Below are 19380 nucleotides of genomic sequence, written 5' to 3'. Positions count from 1 at the left end.
GTTAATTTTTGTATTTTTGGTAGAGAACAGGGTTTCACCATATTGGCCAGGATGGTCTCGATCTACTGACCTTGTGATCCACCTACCTCAGCCTCCCAAAGTGCTGGAATTACAGGCGTGAGCCACCACGCCCGGCCAGATTTACTTTTTAAAAAATGTTTGAAAACTAAAAAGCAATGACAGGGACAGACACGATGACTCAAGCCTGTAATCTTAGCACTTCGGGAGGCTGGGACGGGAGGATTCTTGAGCCCAAGAGTTGGAGACCAGCCTAAGCAACGTAATGAGACCCTGTCTCTACAAAAAATACTAAAATTAGCTGGGTGCATGGTGGTGTGTGCCAGTGGTCCCAGCTGCTTGGGAGGCTGAGGTAGGATGGATTGAGCCCAGGAGGTTGAAGCTGCACTGAGCTATGATTGCGCCATTGCACCTGTCTGGGCCACAGAGCAAGATCCCATCTCAAAAAAGAAAAAAAGGGCCGGGCGCGGTGGCTCATGCCTGTAATCCCAGCAGTTTGGGAGGCCAAGGTGGGTGGATCATGAAGTCAAGAGATTGAGATCATCCTGGCCAATATGGTGAAACCCCGTCTCTACTAAAAATACAAAAATTAGCTGGGCGTGGTGGCACATGCCTATAGTCCCAGCTACTTGGGAGGCTGAGGCAGGAGAATCGCTTGAACTCCAGAGGCGGAGGTTGCAGCGAGCCGAGATCGCGCCACTGCTCTCCAGCCTGGGGACAGAGCTAGACTCCGTATCCAAAAAAAAAAAAGCAACGATAGTATCATTAAAGGAAATTTGCAAAATGGAGAAAAATAATTACCTGTAGTCTCTCCACCCTAACACAATCCCCATGGCTTTAGTTTACCTTTTTCCTGTTTTCATATACAAATAAATATTTATTGATATTATTTTTAAACACTGTTCAAAACCATAGTTGCAGTTGTATTGAAGAGGAGGCTGGTATCCTGGAAGTATCTGCTACATTCATATCATGTGAACACTGTTTTTTAAGGAAGAGAAAATATATTTACTATTCAGTAAGTGGAAATAGATCATCATCAAGGTCTTCATACTCATCGTCTTCACATTGAGTAAGCTGAGGAGGAAGAGGAAGGGTTGCTCTTGCTGTCTCAGGGGTGGCAGAGGCAGCAAGTGATCTGCCAGCCTCGGCCTCCCAAAGTGCTAGGATTACAGGTGTGAGTCACCGCACCTGGCCTCTTTTCTTTCTTTTTTTTTTGAGAGAGTTTCCCTCAGTTGCCATGTTGGAGTGCAATGGTGTGATCTCGGCTCACTGCAACCTCCACCTCCTGGGCTCAAGTGATTCTCATGCCTCAGCCTCCCAAGTAGCTGGGATTACAGGTGTGCACTCACCATGCCTGGCTAATTTGTGTATTTTTAGTAGAGATGGGGTTTTACCATGTTGGGCATGCTGGTCTCGAACTCCTGGCCTCGAGTGATCCGCCCATCTCGGCCTTTCAAAGTGCTGGGATTACAGGTGTGAGCCACTGCGCCTGGCCTCGACATCTTTGATTACTTCCTAAAGATGGATTCCAAGAAATGAGGTTACTGGTCCCACAGATAGTCAGAGGGAATATAGGCAATAACATTGGTAACCCCAGGGTTCTACACCTGTCAGCAAACAAGCTCAGCTGACAAGATCAGGTGGTATCCACCCAAGAGTTTTGAAAGAACTCAAAGACGAAAGTGTTGAAAGAATCATGAAATGTAATGATTTATGATTACAAAGAGACACTGTGCTTAAAAATTGGCTGGCTGCCCTGAACAAATAAAAGTTCCTGAAGGGCACCCTAGAAACTGTGGGTGCCTAAGTTTGACTTCCGTGTTGTGAAAGCTGGTGGAGTCAACGCTGAAGGGGAGCCCGGGTTTGCGGCTGTCACTGGGTGGCTGCAGCTACTCCTGGGAGGGAGGGTCTCCTGTCCCTCCAACTTGGAAGGAGTGGGGGCTCCCACATGTTCCCAGCTCCCTCCAGCTCCGTGGAGTGCTGCGATCCCAGCTGTGCCTCCCCCACTGCAGCCAGCATCATGGCAGTGGCCACTCCAGATGGGGCGCTGCTGCTATCACTTCCAGTTGGGAGGTCACAGAAGGCCTGGAAAGGGATAGAGCAGGCTCTGCTTATCCTAGAGAGTTATTTCCACATGCAATTTCCTCCTTGCCACAGTCTGATAATGAAAGAGAAATGTCCAAAATATGTTTTTGAAAAAGTCTCACAGGAAGAGGCAAGGGCCCTTTGTAGGAAACTAAGGAATATATTCCGTTTATCCTCAAAAGACAATAGCTCGTAATTTTCATTCCCATAGGTGAACCATCTTCATGGACATTTCGGGGTTGCCTAATAAGAATTTAAAATATCAATATGAGAGAAGATTCAGGTTGGGTGTGGTGGCTTACGCCTGTAATCCCAGAACTTTGGGATGACACCTGGAGAATATTCCATATTTCCTAGCTACTATTAGTTAATATTCTACCCAGTTTAAAACCCAAGTCTTAGGCCAGGCGTGGTGGCTCACACCTATAATCCCAGCACTTTGGGAGGCGGGCAGATCACCTGAGGTCGGGAGTTCGGGACCAGCCTGACCAACACGGAGAAACCCCGCCTCTACTAAAAATACAAAATTAGCTGGGCGTGGTGGCGCATGCCTGTAATTCCAGCTACTCAGTAGGCTGAGGTAGGAGAATCGCTTGAACCCAGGAGGCGGAGGTTGCGGTGAGCTGAGATTGAACCATTGCATTCCAGCCTGGGCAATAAGAGCGAAACTCTGTCTAAAAAAAATTAAAAAAAAAAAAAACCCCAAGTCTTATACCTGATTCCAAAGGTCCCATTTTACTGAGTCTTCTTCTTTCTTCTTTCTTTTTGACAGAGTTGTTGCTTTTGTCGCCGAGGCTGGAGTGCAATGGCGTGATCTCGGCTCACTGCAACCTCCGCCTCCCAGTTTCAAGCGATTCTCCTGCTTCAGCCTCCCAAGTAGCTGGGATTAAAGGCGTGTGCCACCTGCCCGACTAGTTTTTGTATTTTTAGTAGAGATGGGATTTCACCATGTTGGCCAGGCTGGTGTCCAACTCCTGACCTCCAGTGATCCGCCTGCCTCGGCCTCCCAAAGTGCTGGGATTACAGGCGTTAGCCACCATGCCGGGCCTGAGTTTTCTTTACTGTCGGCTAGGGCTGTGACTGGGGAACCTGCTGTGGGAAGGGTACTGTGATCTATGCTTTTCCTCCTCCCCTTCCCTCTCCCTGGTGTGGCAGGAGTGAGTGATCTGACTCTCGAAGACACCTTCCCTCTCTATTTTCCTGTTGGAAGCTGTGGCTTCTCTGTTGTGTTGAGCAAAGTGGACAGACAGGGAGAGGGTCAAAAATCTCTTACTTAACTAGCTATTCTCTCCTGTTGGTTGTTACTCTTCCCTTAGTAACAAAGTGTTCCAGCTACTCAAGCTGCAAAACAAATTATTCAACAATTTCATGGGTAAAAGCAATGACAACATTGTTTATTTTGCTCCTAAATCTTCCATTTGGTGAAGGGATCCACATGGATGGCTTATCTATGCTCCACCTGGCTCCTCTGGTGGGGCCTCAAAGGTTGGACCATCTGAAGGCTCGCCAGCTCCTAAGATTGGTGATTGGTCTGGCTGTCAGCTGAGATTTTAGCTGGGGCAGTGAATCCGAACATGTGCAGGTGGTCTCTTCATGTGGTCTGGGCTTCCTCATAGGATGGTGGCTGGGATCCAAGGACAAGTATCCAGCGAGAGAGAGGAGGAAGGGAAGGAAGGAAGGAAGGAAGGAAGGAAGGAAGGGTGGGTGGTGGGCGGGCAGGCAGGGAGGGAGGGAGGAAAGAAAGAAAGGAAGGAAGGAAGGCAGGGAGGGAGGGAAGGTAAGGAAAGGAGGGAGGGAGGGAGGGAGGGAGGGAAGGAAAGAAGGAAAGGAAGGGAGGGAAGGAGGGAGTGAAGGAAGGAAGGAAAGGGAAGGGAAGGGAATGGAAGGGAGGGAAGGAAGGAGGAAAGGGAAGGGAATGGAAGGGAGGGAAGGAAGGAGGTAAGGGAAGGAAGGAAGTGGAGTGGGTGACAGAGAGACAGAGGGGACAGGTGAATGAAGGCCACATCTCCTTTATAACCTAATCTTAGAAGCACCCAGCATCCCTTTCACTGCATTCAATGCCTTGAGGCAGTCATAAAGTCACACCTAGTTTCAAGGGAAGGGAAAATAGGCACCCCCCCCCCCGTTTTTTCTTTATGATACAGGGTCTCACTCTGTCACCCAGGCTGGAGTACAATCATGGCTCACTGCAGCCTCGACCTCCTGGGCTCAAGTGATCCTTCAACCTCATCTTCCCGTGTAGCTGGGACTACAAGCACGAGCAACTATGCCTGGCTAATGTTTAAATTTTTTTGTAGAGATGGGGGTTTCACTATGTTGCCCAGGCTGGTCTCAAACTCCTGGGTTCAAGCAATCCTTCCACCTCAGCCTCTTGAGTAGCTGGGAGTACAGGTGCACGCCACCACACCCAGCTAATTTTATTTTATTTTTTGGTAGAGATGGGGTCTCACTATGTTGCCTAGGCTGGTCTTAAACTCCTGGGCTAAAGCGATACTCCTGCCTTGGCCTCCCAAAGTGCTGGTTTTACAGGCGCCATGCCTGGCGATGCCACCTTTTCTTTTTGAGACGGAGTCTCACTTTTGTCGCCCAGGCTGGAGCATAGTAACGCGATCTCGGCTCACTGCAACCTCCGCCTCCCGGGTTCAAGCAATTCTCCTGCCTCAGCCTCCTGAGTAGCTGGGATTACAGGTGCCTGCCACCATGCCCGGCTAATTTTTGTATTTTTAGTAGAGACAGCCATGTTGGCCAGGCTGGTCTTGAACTCCTGACCTCAGGTGATCTGCCCACCTTGGCCTCCTAAAGGGCTGGGATTACAGGCGTGAGCCACGGCACCCAGCCAGATGCCACCTTTTGATGGGAAGTGGTGTGGTTCTGGAATTGCATGTGAGACCAAAAACACTGCCATGGTCACTTTTGGAAAACACAGTCTACCGCTACTGTGCGTCAGCCACACAAACGTTGGCTTGTGGTGTTCAGGGATGAAATCCTCAGGGGGCCTTAAGGGCCTGCTTACTACTCAGTCCCCTGTCCCAGTCAATCTGCCTTCTGCCCCTAGCAGGGCACTGCACAACCTCCTTTTGTGGAGATTCTTGGGTGGGGGCACCAGTTGGACAACTCAAGTCCAGCTACCTGCTTCTGGGTCCATTTGATCTGTGAGAAACTCAGGCACCCTTGGCCACTCAAATGGCTGGAATGTGGACCCCCTCTGGTGCTCCGCTGCCCCTCCCTGGCCACCTTCCCCTCTTAGTGGATTTGCTGAATCACCCACCACCTGCCTAGGTGCGAGAGTCTCCTGTTTAAAATAATGCTCAACTAGAGGTTGAGGTGTTTTTTTTTTTGTTTTTTTTGTTTTTTTTTCGGAGTCTTGCCCTGTCGCCAGGCTGGAGTGCAGTGGCGTGATCTTGGCTCACTGCAATTTCCGCCTCTCGGGTTCAAGTGATTCTCCTGCCTCAGCCTCCTGAGTAGCTGGGACTATAGGCCTGTGCCACCACACCTAGCTAATTTTTGTATTTTTAGTAGAGATGGGGTTTCACCATGTTGGCCAGGATGGTCTTGATCTCCTGACCTCGTGATCTGCCTGCCTCAGCCTCCCAAAGTGCTGGGATTACAGGTGTGAGCCACTGTGCCTGGCCGAGGATGAGGTTTTTTGTAGATATGGAGTCTCCCTGGTGACTGGGACTCCTGCCCGCCCTGCCCCCAGGTCTTTTTTTTTTTGAGATGGAGTCTCCCTCTGTTGTGCAGGCTGGCATGCAGTGGTGCAATCTTGGCTCACTCCAACCTCTGCTTCCCAGTTCAAGTGATTCTCCTGCCTCAGCCTCCCCAGTAGCTGGGGTTACAGGTGCATGCCACTACGTCCAGCTAATTTTTTGTATTTTCAGTAGATACGGGGTTTCCACATGTTGGCCAGGCTGGTCTTGAACTCCTGGCCTCAAGTGATCTGCCCACCTTAGCCTCCCAAAGTGCCGGGATCATAGGTGAGAGCCACCGCACCCAGCCTCTGTCCCTAGGTTTTGAAGACATTCTCACTTGTCTTCATGGTGAGGGGGCGAGGGAACCAGTCATGGAGGAGGAGAGGGAAGCCCCCACCAACAGGCAGAAGGCATTTGGCTTCTACAAAGTCCTTTCTCTCTTTCTTGCTGCTTTTGTCCAGACTTGAGGAGCAGAAAAACTGGCTGAGCAAGCAAAGCTCGCGAGCATTTCTGCCTGTCACGTAGGTGGCATCTGGGATCTCTGATGTGCCGTGCTGTGGGCTGGGAGTGTCCTCCTCAAGTTTTTCCTTCTTTGTTCTCAGCTTTGGACTCCAGCCACGGACAACAGAGTCCTAGCCCACGCACGTCCAGTCACATGACTGCAAAAGCACCTGCATCTGGATACGGATGTTTATGAGAACACTGGTGCCTAATCAAATCAAATCAAAACAAACCGAACAGCCCCCCAGCCTTGTGGCCTCATTCCCAAGTCAGCTTAAGCCATATCCTTCCTAGCTATGGTGTGTAGTAGACGGGCGCAGGACTCAGATGGCCTTGGTTCTCATCTTGTCTGTACCATGTACTCTTGGTCTAGTTACTTGAACTTTTGGAGCCTCAGTTTCTCTGTGTGTAAAATGAGGATTCAAACAGCACCTACCTCATTGGGTTGTCATGAGGCTTGCATGATGGAGTTGATTCATGTAAATCGGCAGTTGCAGGGCCTGGCATTGGACACAGATGAGTTTAGGGCTGTGGGCTGTTGACTGACCCTTGGGCTTGAGTGGCATGTGTGGCTCCATCCTGAAGCTCTTTTCTGGCAGTGCTGAGGTGGGAGGAGGGACTTGACTCTGCAGGTGGGGCTTGGACAGTGGACCAAACTGAGGATTAGCTAAAATGGGGCCAGGGCAGAAGCAGTTTTCCGTAAGACATGCCCACCAGTGGTGTGCCATGTCAGTTTACTGTTGCCATGGCAACACCCGGGAGTTACCACCCCTTTCCATGGCAATGAGCTGACAACCTAGAACTTACTACCTCTTCCCTAGTAATTTCTGCACTAACTGCCCCTTAATCTACATGTAATTAAAAGTAGGTAGGCCAGGTGTGGTGGCTCACACTCACACCTGTAATCCCAGCACTTTGGGAGGCCGAGATAGGTGGAACACTTGAGGTCAGGAGTTTGAGACCAGCCTGGCCAACATGGCAAAAGCCCGTCTCTACTAAAAAAACACAAAAAATTAGCTGGGTGTGATGGTGTGCACCTGTAATCCCAGCTACTAGTGGGGCTGAGGCAGGAAAATGGCTTGAACCTCGGAGGCGGAGGTTGCAGTGAGCAGAGATGGTGCCACTGCACTCCAGCCTGGGCAACAGAGTGAGACTCAGTCTCAAAAAAAAAAAACAAAAAAGTAGGCATAAATATGACTGCAAAACTGTCCTGAGATACTACTCCCTGCTCTGCAGGAGCAGTCACGGAGCTGTAACACCACTGCAGCTGTAACACTGCCTCTTCCATAAAGCAATTTTCTTCTCCCTCTGGCTTGACCTTGGATTTTTTCCTGGGCAAAGCCAAGAAACCTTGTGGGCTAAGCCCCATTTTGGGGCTCGCCTACTTTGCATCAGGGCCAACAAGAGGGCATCCTCTGTCCACAGTACACGAAGCGTAAATGCATCAGATCAATCTGATTCGACTTTTATGTAACAAAATTGTGAGTTGTTTTTCAGTTGCCACGGACCCTAGGTGAGGGTCGGGTAACCTGAGCATGCCCAGATGAACCAAGCATGCAACCACAGGGCGGAACCCAAGTGCTCGGACTGAAGAGGGGGACTGAATTAAGAAGTGGACACCACATGGCAGGATCCAATCAGATTGAGTACTGGCATCACCCCATGACAGGACTCAGTCAGATCACACCTCCTGCCATCACCTCATTTCAAGAGCCAATCACTCTCATTACCCTATGCTTATAAAACCTGACTTATGAGGCCAGGTGCGGTGGCTCATGCCTGTAATCCCAGCACTTTGGGAGGCCAAGCTCGGCAGATCGTGAGGTCAGGAGATACAGACCATCCTGGCTAACACGGTGAAACCCCGTCTCTACTAAAAATACAAAAAACTGGCTGGGCGCAGTGGCTCACACCTGTAATCCCAGCACTTTGGGAGGCCGAGGCAGGCAGATCACGAAGTCAGGAGATTGAGACCATCCTGGATAACACAGTGAAACCCCGTCTCCCCTAAAAAAAAATACAAAAAATTAGCCGGGCGTGGTGGCAGGCACCTGTAGTCCCAGCTACTTGGGAGGTTGAGGCAGGAGACTGGTGTGAACCCGGGAGGCGGAGCTTGCAGTGAGCCGAGATCGCACCACTGCACTCCAGTCGGGGCAACAGAGCGAGACTCCATCTCAAAAAACAAAAAAAACAAAAAATTAGCACGGTGTGGTGGCACGCACCTGTAGTCCCAGCCACCCAGGAGGCTGAGGCAGGAGAACCTGGTAGATGGAGGTTGCAGTGAGCCGAGATAGCGCCACTGCACTCCAGCCTGGGCAACAAGAGCAAAAACCCTGTCAACAACAGCAACAACAACAACAACAACAACAACAACAACAACAAAAAGCCACTGCTCTTGGCTTACATTCTGTAAATTTTGCATGACTCCCTTTGAAATCCTGGGATTCAACCCTAGCACGCAATGCTCAAACTTCTGTGATCCCTGGGGTTTCCATCACATGCAAACTGGGAGTCATTTCTAGCAGGGCCTCCCCAGTTTTGCCGTTGGTACAGGACAAATGTAAGAGGACAGAGAACACACATTGTGGGGACACATCTCAGAGTTGGGCTGGAATCTGGAGAGCAGCTGGACCAACTTGGAACTTCCTCTAAATATCTGAGTAGTTTATAAATGAAAAGAACTGTGATTGCTCCAAGGAGCCTATGGCATAAGGCAGCGTAGGGTGGATGTGCAAACATATCCGGGCAGCCCAGGGCGGTGGCCAGGAAGTAAGCTGTCATTTACCTGCAACACGATCCTTCCAGTATCTGGTTCCAGGAGTCACAGTCTGATTTTAACAATCTATGGTGGGCCAGGTGCGTGGCTCACGCCTGTCATCCCAGCACTTTGGGAGGTTGAGGCAGGTGGATCACTTGAGGTCAGGAGTTTGAGACCAGCCTGGCCAACATGGTGAAACCCCATTTCTACTAAAAATACAAAAATCACCCGGGTGTGGTGGTGCACGCCTGCATGCCCAGCCACTCCGGAGGCTGAGGAACGAGAATGGGTTCAGCCCAGGAGGCAGACGTTGCAGTGAGCCAAGATCGCGCCACTGTACACTGTACTCTGGCCTGGGCAACAGAGAGAGACTCTGTCTCAAAGCAAAACAAAACAAAACAAAACCCAAAAAAACAAAAAACAATCTATGGTGGTGCTGAATGTAGAGAGAGAAGAGCCAGTGTGGTTGTTCATGTCTGTAATTCCAGCTACTCGGGAGGCTGAGGTGGGAGGAGGGCTTGAGCCCAGGTGAGACCAGCTTGGGCAACACAGTGAGACTCCATCTCAAAAACAAACAAACAAAACAAAAACAAAAACAAAAAAACAGTGACTGTAGAGAGAGAATAAAGTGGTTGGGGGAAAGGAAGTCAGGGCTTCAAAGTAGAAAGAGTACTAAAAACTTATAAATAGTACTTTATCAGGAAGGTAATGAAAGACCTGAATGTAGGTTGGTTAAAATCATGATAGCAGGAAGAATCCAGGCACATTGAAGATGAAGACAGAAAAAAACGAACAAGCCACATTTAGCAGTTTAGGCAGGAAATGAACACAGATGCTACGGGGAAGCGAAGTTAACTTGTAAATGAGACTCTGTATGAAGGCACCTCTATATACATTTGCGTAAAACTGTTTTAAAAGCTGCAAAACACAGTCACACAGTTGTTACAGAAAGGTGATCACTAAAGAATAAATTGGGGTTGGGGCCAGGCATGGTGGCTCAGGCCTGTGATCCCAGCATTTTGAGAGGCTGAGGCAGGTGGATCACTTGAGGTCAGGAGTTCGAGACCAGCCTGGCCAACATGGCGAAACCCCGCCTCTACTAAAATACAAAAAAATTAGCCAGGCGTGGTGGCACATGCCTGTAATTTCAGCTACTTGGGAGGCTGAGGAACAAGAATCACTTGAACCCCGGAGGAGGAGAGATTGTGCCACTGCACTTTAGCCTGGGCGACAGAGTGAGACTCTGTCTCAAAATAAATAAAATACAGGCTGGGCACAGTAGCCCATGCCTGTAATCCCAGCACTTTGGGAGGCCAAGGTGGGTGGATCACTTGAGGTCAGGAGTTCGAGACCAGCTTGGTTAACATGGTGAAACCCTGTCTCTACTAAAAATATTTAAAAAATTACCCAGATGTGGTGGTGTGCACCTGTAATCCCAGTTACTTGGGAGGCTGAGGCAGAAGGATCACTTGAACCTGGGAGGTGGAGGTTGCAATGAGCCAAGATTGCGCCACTGCACTCCAGCCTGGGCAACAAGAGCAAAAACTCTGTCTTAAAAAAAAAAAGGGGCCAGGCACGGTGGCTCACGCCTGTAATCTCAGCACTTTGAGAGGCTGAGGTGGGCAGATCACGAGGTCAAGAGATTGAGATCATCCTGGCCAACATGAGGAAACCTGGTCTCTACTAAAAATACAAAAACTAGCTGGGTGTGGTGGCGTGCGCCTGTAGTCCCAGCTACTCAGGAGGCTGAGGCAGGAGAATCGCTTGAATCTGGGAGGCGGAGGTTGCAGTGAGCCGAGATCACGCCACTGCACTCCAGCCTGGTGACAGAGCGAGACTCCGTCTCAAAAAAAAAAACGTGTGTGTGTGTGTGTGTGTGTGTCCGTCTCAAAAAAAAAAAGTGTGTGTGTGTGTGTGTGTGTATATAAATAATAAATACATAAATTGAGGAGAAGGCAGGGGAACCAGGATTTGACAGTGACAAGAAGGAAAAGCCCAGGAGGACCTGGTGGCTGAGCCAGATGCTGGGGCTGGACTAAGGGTGATGGGAGCAGGGCTGGGACCTTTGGGTGGCAGAGAAGTTCTAATCAGTGAAACTGGGCAAAGCTGTTTGGATGGAGTAGTAGAGTTGGGGTTAAGAGACAGAGACAGGCTGGGCCTGGTGGCTAACACCTGTAATCCCAACTGTTTGGGAGGCCAATGTGGGAGGATCATTGAGACCAGGAGTTCGAGACCAGCCTGGGTAACACACTGAGGCCTTGTCTCTACAAAAAATTTTAAAAATTAGCCAGGTGTGGTGGTGTGTGCCTGTGGTCCTAGCTACTCAGGAGGCTGAGGTGGGAGGATCACTTGAGCCCAGGAGATTGAGGCTGCAGTGAGACATGATCGTGCCACTGCACTCCAGCCTGGGCCACAGAGTGAGACCCTGACTCAAAACAAAACAAAACAAACAAACAACAAAAAAAAGAGGCAGAGAGACAAAGGCTGCGAAGAAGATGGAATGATGATGCCTTTCGGGTAGGTTTGGTGTTTTGAGTTGTAAAAGGGAGGATAAAGAACTGGGAGAAAGTAGATAGAGCACTAATTGGGACTCAGGTAATAGCTTCAGGTAGATTGTACAGGTTTGAATGTGGGGAGACAAAGCTCAAGAGGAGACAAGAGGAAACAAACTTGGAGGAAAGTTTCTGTGATTCTAAACATGTTCCCTTTCTTGTCTCCATGATTTCAGCTAGTGGTGGGATGCTCTGTGTATGTTTCACGTAGTTTCACATAGTTGGGGGCTCAGTCTCTCCACGTAAGGCTTTTTATTTCTTTTCTCTTTTTTTTTTTTTTGAGACAGAGTTTCATTCTTGTTGCCCAGGCTGGTGCGCAATGGGGTGATCTCAGCTCACTGCAACCTCCGCCTCCCAGGTTCAAGCGATTCTCCTGCTCAGCCTCCGAAGTAGCTGAGATTACAGGTGCCTGCCACCATACCCGGCTAATTTTTATATTTTTAATAGAGACGGGGTTTCGCCATGTTGGCCAGGCTGGTCTCGAACTCCTGACCTCGGTGATCCACCCGCCTCAGCCTCCCTAAAGTGCTGGGATTACAGGTGTGCACCACCGTGCCTGGCCTCTCCACGTAAAGCTTTGAGTGGCGTGCTGGGAACGCCCCGCTGGTGGTGTCCTTGGGTGGACTGCAGGGCCCTCTACGGTGCCCCTTGAGGCTGACCACTTTGGCTTCCAGCATGTCTGAGATGAGATGTGACACTCTCTCCTGACAGCCACCTGCAAGGCGATCATGTATTGGAACAGGCTCTCTTCTTGCCTTATTTTACAGCCCAATGGAGAGGAAGGTGTCAGAGTAGAAGGGGCGTAAAATTTGGAGTCACTCTTGTTGGGCATGTGGTTTGTGCAAATGATCTGACCTCTCTAAGTCTCGACTCCCTCATCTGTAAAATAGGGATGATTTTGGCAATAGCTACCCACTTAGCTACTCTGAGGATGGTATGACATTGCGGAGGTGGCAATGCTTTGTAAACTGCAGAGGACTTTTAGGTGCCAGCCATCGCCATGTTTTAAATGCGGAGAACCGCATTTCTCACCACTTTGCAAAATAAAACTTCACAGTTTATTTGGGTTGGGTGTAATTACTGGGTGAAAAATGTAAAAATAACAATGTTTTATAAATTTCCCCAAAGAAGAAACAGTATTGGCTGGGGCTGTCTTCCCAGGGGCCCTGGAATCCTGAGGGTGCCTAACCTGCAAATGCCCAGTGCTTAGCAGAACAGCCAGATGGCCCTGCTAGCTCCCTCCCTGTGCAAACATCTCTCACCCAGCCGAGTCAACAACCCTCCCTGGGTCAAGAGGCTCCTCCATGCTGCTTCTGTGTGGTGTAGCCTAGAAACTGGGCGGCTGGGGCACAGGGCTCTGGACTTTGGTTATGTATTTAATCTAGGTCCCTGAGCTATAGGGTCATCTGTTTCGGCTCCTTCTCTGCTTATGTAAACAGGGCTGGTAGGCCCATCAGTACAGCCAGGCCCCGCTCTCACCCCCTCCTCCTGTAAACACATTACAAAGAATCTTTGTAACTGCCCAGGAAGAGCAGCTCTGCTCAGGGGAAGAGAGCCTGCATCCGGAGGGGGTGAGACTGGGGGTGGAGATGGATGGGAGAAGAGTGGGGAGGAGGCGCGAAGGTGGGGCAGGAGTGGTGCTTGCCAATACCTCCTGTACTATGCGGTACAGAAAAGCCAGCTTTGCTCAAAGTCTGGCCGTGATAGGAGGGGGCCTGTTGTCTGCAGCAGAAACCAAGGTGATAGGAAGGGTGGTGTTAGAAAAGGGGAGAACTGGGGTGGGGCATGGTGGCTCACACCTGTAATCCCAGCAATTTGGGAGGCTGAGGTCGGAGGGTTGCTTGAGGCCAGGAGTTTGAGATCAGCCTGAGCAACATGGGAAGATTCTGTGTCTACAAAAAATACAAAAATTAGCTGAGCGTGGTGGCATGTGCCTATAGTTCCAGCTACTTGGGAGACCGAGGCAGGAGGATCGCTTGAGGCCAAGAGTTGGAGGCTATAGTGAGGTATGATCACGCCACTGCACTCCATCCTGGGTGTCAGAGCGAGATCCTGTCTCTAAAAAAATAAAGAAAGAAAAGGGGAGAACGTTTATTTCCTAACATCCTGCAGCCCTGACACTTTTCTTACCTTAGCAATTCAAACATCGTTTTTTTTTAAAAAAAAGGGGGGGCCGAGTGCAGTGCTTCACACCTGCAATCCCAGCACTTTGAGATGCTGAGGCGGGTGGATCACCTGAGGTCAGGAGTTTGAGACAAGTCTGACCTACATGGTGAAATCCTGTCTCTACTACAAAAATTAGCCGGGCCTGGTGGTGGGCGCCTGTAATCCCAGCTACTCTGGAGGCTGAGGCAGGAGAATCGCTTGAGCTGAGAGGCGGAGGTTGCAGTGAGTCCAGATGGTGCCATTGCACTCCAGTCTGGGCAGTAAGAGAGAAACTCTTTCTCAAAAAAAAAAAAAAAAAAAAACAACTAGGCCGGGTGTGGTGGCTCACGCCTGTAATCCCAGCACTTTGGGAGGCCAAGGTAGGTGGATCACCCGAGGTCAGGCAAGACCAGCCTGGCCAACATGGTGAGACCTCGTCTCTGCTAAGAATACAAAAATTAGCCAGGCATGGTGGTGCATGCCTGTAATCCCAGCTACTTGGGAGGCTGAGGCAGGGGAATTGCTTGAACCCTGGAGGTGGAGGTTGCAGTAGGTGAGAGGGCGCCATTGCACTCTAGCCTGGGCGACAAGAGCAAAACTCCATCTCAAAATAACTAACTAACTAACTAACTAACTAACTAAATAAATAAATACAATAAAAAGAACTAAAGCCTCCTTTTCAAGTAGTACAGGGTAGAAGCAAGAATATTAGCTGGAGAGTCAAGAAAACAAATTGTATTCCTGCTCCTACCCCTAATGAGCTGTGTGTCCTTTGGATGATGCCTTAACATCTTGGAGTTTCCTTGTCTAGATAAATCAGAATGATAATATTTGCCATTTTCTGAACACCCTTGATATGACAGGGATTTTTACCTGTTATTTTATTAATCTACACAAATACCCAATGAGGTAGGGTGGATTATCCCCATTTTAGAGATAAAGACATTAAGACTTAGCTAGGAGAACTGACTTGCTCAAAAATATGCATGTGTAAGTAGCAGGAACAGCTCTTTTGTATTCCAAACCCCCATTCTGCCCCTGCAACTAAGAAAGGTGGGGGCGGGTTGGTGGCTCAAACCTGTAATCCCAGCATTTTGGGAGGCCGAGGCAGGAGGATCGCTTGAGCCAGGAGTTCAAGACCAGCCTGGGCAACAAAGCAAGACTCTGTTTTTTTTTTTTTTTGAGACAGAGTTTCGCTCTTGTTGCTCAGGCTATAGTGCAATTGCATAATCTTGGCTCACTGCAGCCTGGATGCACCTCCTGGGTTCAAGTGATTCTCTTGCCTCAGCCTCCTAAGTAGCTGGGATTGCAGGCATGTACCACCATGCCCGGCTAATTTTTGTATTTTTAGTAGAGATGGGGTTTCGCTATGTTGGTCAGGCTGTTCTTGAACTCCTGACCTCAGGTGATCCATCCGCCTCAGCCTCCCAAAGTGCTGGGATTACAGGCATGAGCCACTGCGCCCGGCCAGCAAGACCCTGTTTCTACAAAATATAAAAAATTAGCCAGGTGTGGTGGCATGCACCTGTAGTCCCAGCTACTTGGGAGACTGAGGCAGGAGGATCACTTGAACCCAAAGGCAAAAAAAAAAAAGAAAAAGAAAACAAAAAACTATTTTTATTGCTCAGGGACAAAGTTTCTGACTTCAATAAGCTCAAGATCAGCTGGGCATGGTGGCTCATGCCTGTAATCCCAGCACTTTGGGAGGCCGAGGCGGGCGGATCACTTGGGGTCAGGAGTTTGAGACCAGCCTAACCAACATAGTAAAACCCCGTCTCTACTAAAAATACAAAAATTAGCCAGGGTGGTGGTGGTCGCCTGTAATCCCAGCTACTTGTGAGGCTGAGGCAGAAGAATCGCTTGAACCGGGGAGGCAGAAGTTCCAGTGAGCCGAGATTGCAACACTGTATTCCAGCCTGGGCAACAGAGTGAGACTCTGTCTCAAAAAAAAAACAAACAAACAAAAAAAATAAGCAAAAGAGAAAAAAATAAGCTCAAGGTCTGGAGTCAAAGCCTCTACCTCTCCCAGATATCTCCTCCCATTGTATTTATCACCTTGGTTAAAATCCAGGGAAGGGAACAACCAGCAACTTGTTCCACTTGGGGTAGAACTTGGCAGGAACTCTCGGAGTTGCTGTTACTACCTTTTCCATTGCAAGGCAATTCATAAATGTCTAAATTTCCATAGTACATCTTGGAGGCTGCATGAGGGAGAAAGAGCCAGCAACCCTTACGTCTACAGACAAAAATTAGTTGTTTTTTTTTTTTTTTTTTTTTTTTTTTTTTTTGCTGTAGAGTCTCACTCTGTCACCCAGGGTTAAGGGCAGTGGCACGATCTTGGCTTACTGCACCCTCTGCTTCCTGGGTTCAAGCGATCCTCCCACCTCCTACAGGTGTGAGCCACTGTGCCCTGCCTATCTGGCCCTTTATAGAAAAACGTTTGCCATCTCCTGTTCTAGATAAAAGTAGCCATCTGGGCAGGGATGAGGGAGGGTCTCACCAGTCGGGAGGTAAATATCTATTTAATCCTCTTGTTTTCTCTGTAGCGTCCACACCCTCAACTGTGCCCGGTATTCCTCAGGCCAGTGGGGTCTGATTGCTGGCCTGAGGGGTGTGGGATCTCAGACCCACCGTGGATGGGCAGCCCTAACCTTCCTTCTCCCACCTTCAATGGTTAAGTCTTTACTTCTGTTGGTACAGAGTGGCGGCTGGGCTTGGACTTTTCAGGAAGGAGACTGGAAGGTATTCCTCTGGAGAAACTGACCCAGGGCTAAGAGCTACAGATACTGGCCGGGTGTGGTGGCTCACGCCTGACATCCCAGGACTTTGGGAGGCCGAGGCCGGTAGATCACCTGAGGTCAGGAGTTCGAGATCAGCCTGGCCATCATGGTGAAACGCTGTTTCTAATAAAAATAGAAAACTTAGCCGGCGTGGCGGCGGGCGCCTATAATCCCAGCTCCTCAGGAGGCTGAGGCAGGGGAATCGCTTGAATCCGGGAGGCAAAGGTTGCAGTGAGCCGAGATCATGCCACTGCACTCCAGCCTGGGTGACAGAGCGAGACTGTCTCAAAAAAAAAAAGGTCACTTTATACCACACTTTGCTCTTGTTAATCAGACTCTGCAAATAGCGAGTGACTGAACCCTGCGATTCAGTTACAACACAGATATGTGAATGGACAGAGAAGATGTTTGAGGAAAGCTCCTACCTTTTTTTTTCTTTTTTTTTGACCGAGTCTTCCTCCATCACCCAGGCTGGAGTGGAGTGATGTGATCACAGCTCACTGCAGCCTCAAACTCCTGGGCTCAGGCAATCTTCCCATCTCAGCCTCCTGAGTAGCTGGGACTACAGGTGTGTGCCACTATATCCAGCGAATTTTTGTATATTTTCTTGGTAGGGATGAGGTTTTACCATGTTGCCCAGGCTGGTCTGGAACTCCCGGGCTCAAGCCATCCTCCTGCACTGGTCTACCAAAGTGCTAGGACTACAGGTGTGAGCCACCACACCTGGCCAGTGCTAACATCTTTAATGAGGATTGTTATTGCTTTTTCTTGAAGTTTTGATTGCAAATATATATAGTTTTGAGTAGTTTGCCCAACTCTATTAACTTGGTCTTGTTTTGAGTGCCAGACAGGGGCTTTCAAACAGAAAAATACAGTTCATAAGGAACACAGGTTTAATAATGGCTCAGAGGAAAAAAGACCTACCTGGTCGCCTCTCCACAAAGACAAATCCAAAGACACAAAAGAAAGGGAGGGCCGGGCATGGTGGCTTATACCTGTAATCCCAGCACTTTGGGAGGCCAAGGCTTGAGCCCAGGAGGTCGAGGCTGCTGTCAGCTGAGACCATCACGCCACTGCACTCCATCCTGGGCAAAAGAGCCAGACCCTGTCTCAAAAAAAAAAAAAAAAAGTGATTTACAAAGTATATTTATTTTTTAAAATATACATTATCATACTTGCTTTCACTCAGATAAAAATGCTACAAGATATTTTATGGGTATAATAAGAGACAGTATGATGCCCCATTCAAATTTTGTGAGAACTGAATAGGTTGCTATCATTTCCACAAACATCTTTCTTAACACTTTCTGGAATTTACTCCTCTTCCTCTTTCCACATTGCTTACTGTACAGAGAAGGAGGCTCCATAACGGGAAGGGATACTATCACATTTTTAATGATTATTAACAGTAAAAACAATGATAAACCTCCGACGTATTAATACTACCTGCCACACACACTGTGGTGGATGCTTTATACAAATTAACCTAATCCATTCCTCCCTATTACAAGATATTATTGCTATCCCCCTAGAAACGCTATCCCCCTAGAAACGCTATCCCCCTAGAAACAAGGGATTTGAAAGTCAGAAAGGTTAAATAAATTGGCCAGTAAATGGCAGTCAGATCTCCTGCTATAATATTTCTAGAAAACAAACCATTATTTTTTAAGGGGCTTGGCTGTTTTGAGCAGAAGTGATCTGTGGTCACACAGATCTTAATCACTACTCCCCGACAGAGAATAAACATTTATCAGGATGGGGCGAAGACGGTGGCTCACGCCTGTAATCCCAGCAATTTGGGAGGCCGAGGTGGGAGGATCACTGAGGTCACGAGTTCGAGACCAGCCTGGCCAACATGGCGAAACCCTGTCTCTAAAAATACAAAAATTAGCTGGGCTTGGTGGCAGGCACCTGTAATTCTAGCTACTGGGGAGGCTGAGGCAGGAGAATCGCTTGAACCCGGGAGACGGAGGTTGCAGTGAGCCGAGATCGTGCCACTGCACTCCAGCCTGGGCAACAGAGCGAGACTCTGTCCCCCATCCCAAAAAACCAAAAACAAACAACCATTTATCTAGACGGTGTCGAAATATTTACCACTTCCCCTGCACTTCTGACTTTTCGAACTTTGTGCTTTTGCCCGAGCTCCATCTGGAATGTTCTTCTTGGATGGTGGAGCATGTCGTCCACCTATCCAATTCCTACTTCTCCTTTGAATACACACCACTTATTGGAAGTCTTCCCTGATCCCTGCCGACAAGCTTTTCAACTGCATCTCTCTCTTATGCTAACCCAAGTCAGTACCGGCACCCTTGCTGGAGTGTCCTTGGGAAAGGCAATATTTCTTGTCTGAATCTTCATTTGCCCTCTACTGGGGGTAAGTGCACGTTAGAGAATAATGAAAACTTCAAGTCAAGGGATGCAGAGTGCGTTTTCCAGTTCAACAGCCTGGACTTTCTACCAGGCCATTTTCAAAATGAGCTGCCACGGACAGCAGCATGGATTTTGGTGCGAGCGGGGTCGGCCTGAAATCTGCAGCCTGCATGCTCCAAGGATGCCTGAAAAGAGGGGTCGAACCATGGGCCGCTCCCAGCCCCCACCCTTTTAGTCTTCCCAGCTGGCTCAGGGAACAAGGAGGGGCCGGAGAGAGGCGGCGCCCACGGCGCAACAGACGGAGACTGGCGCTGCGTGCCTGGGGACAGAGGCCTCGTGCTAGGAGCCCCAAGCAACTACACACCTAGCCGCTGGCAGGAACAAACAGCAGTGACAGCAACAAACAGCACCGACCAGCCGCAGAACGCCGTCGCTGCGGTCCACAAAGGCCGGAAGTGCGGCGGGTGTCGGCGGCCAAG

General features: G+C 49.2%; 1 long non-coding RNA gene across 1 annotated transcript; it reads right to left on the bottom strand.

The window, feature by feature from the left end:
• Positions 1 to 3470: 3470 nt before the first annotated feature.
• On the bottom strand, positions 3471 to 19380 carry LOC134761673 (uncharacterized). The gene is made up of 3 exons (XR_010140645.1): positions 19266 to 19380; positions 17456 to 17636; positions 3471 to 3730 (listed from the first exon to the last, which is right to left on the bottom strand). It is a non-coding gene; the product is annotated as an uncharacterized LOC134761673 (long non-coding RNA).

Source organism: Pongo abelii, chromosome 6 (genome assembly GCF_028885655.2).
Source record: "Pongo abelii isolate AG06213 chromosome 6, NHGRI_mPonAbe1-v2.0_pri, whole genome shotgun sequence".
Lineage (NCBI taxonomy): Eukaryota > Metazoa > Chordata > Mammalia > Primates > Hominidae > Pongo > Pongo abelii.
The sequence above is the reverse complement of the archived record's forward strand: the minus strand, read 5'-3'. Positions and strand labels throughout refer to the sequence as shown.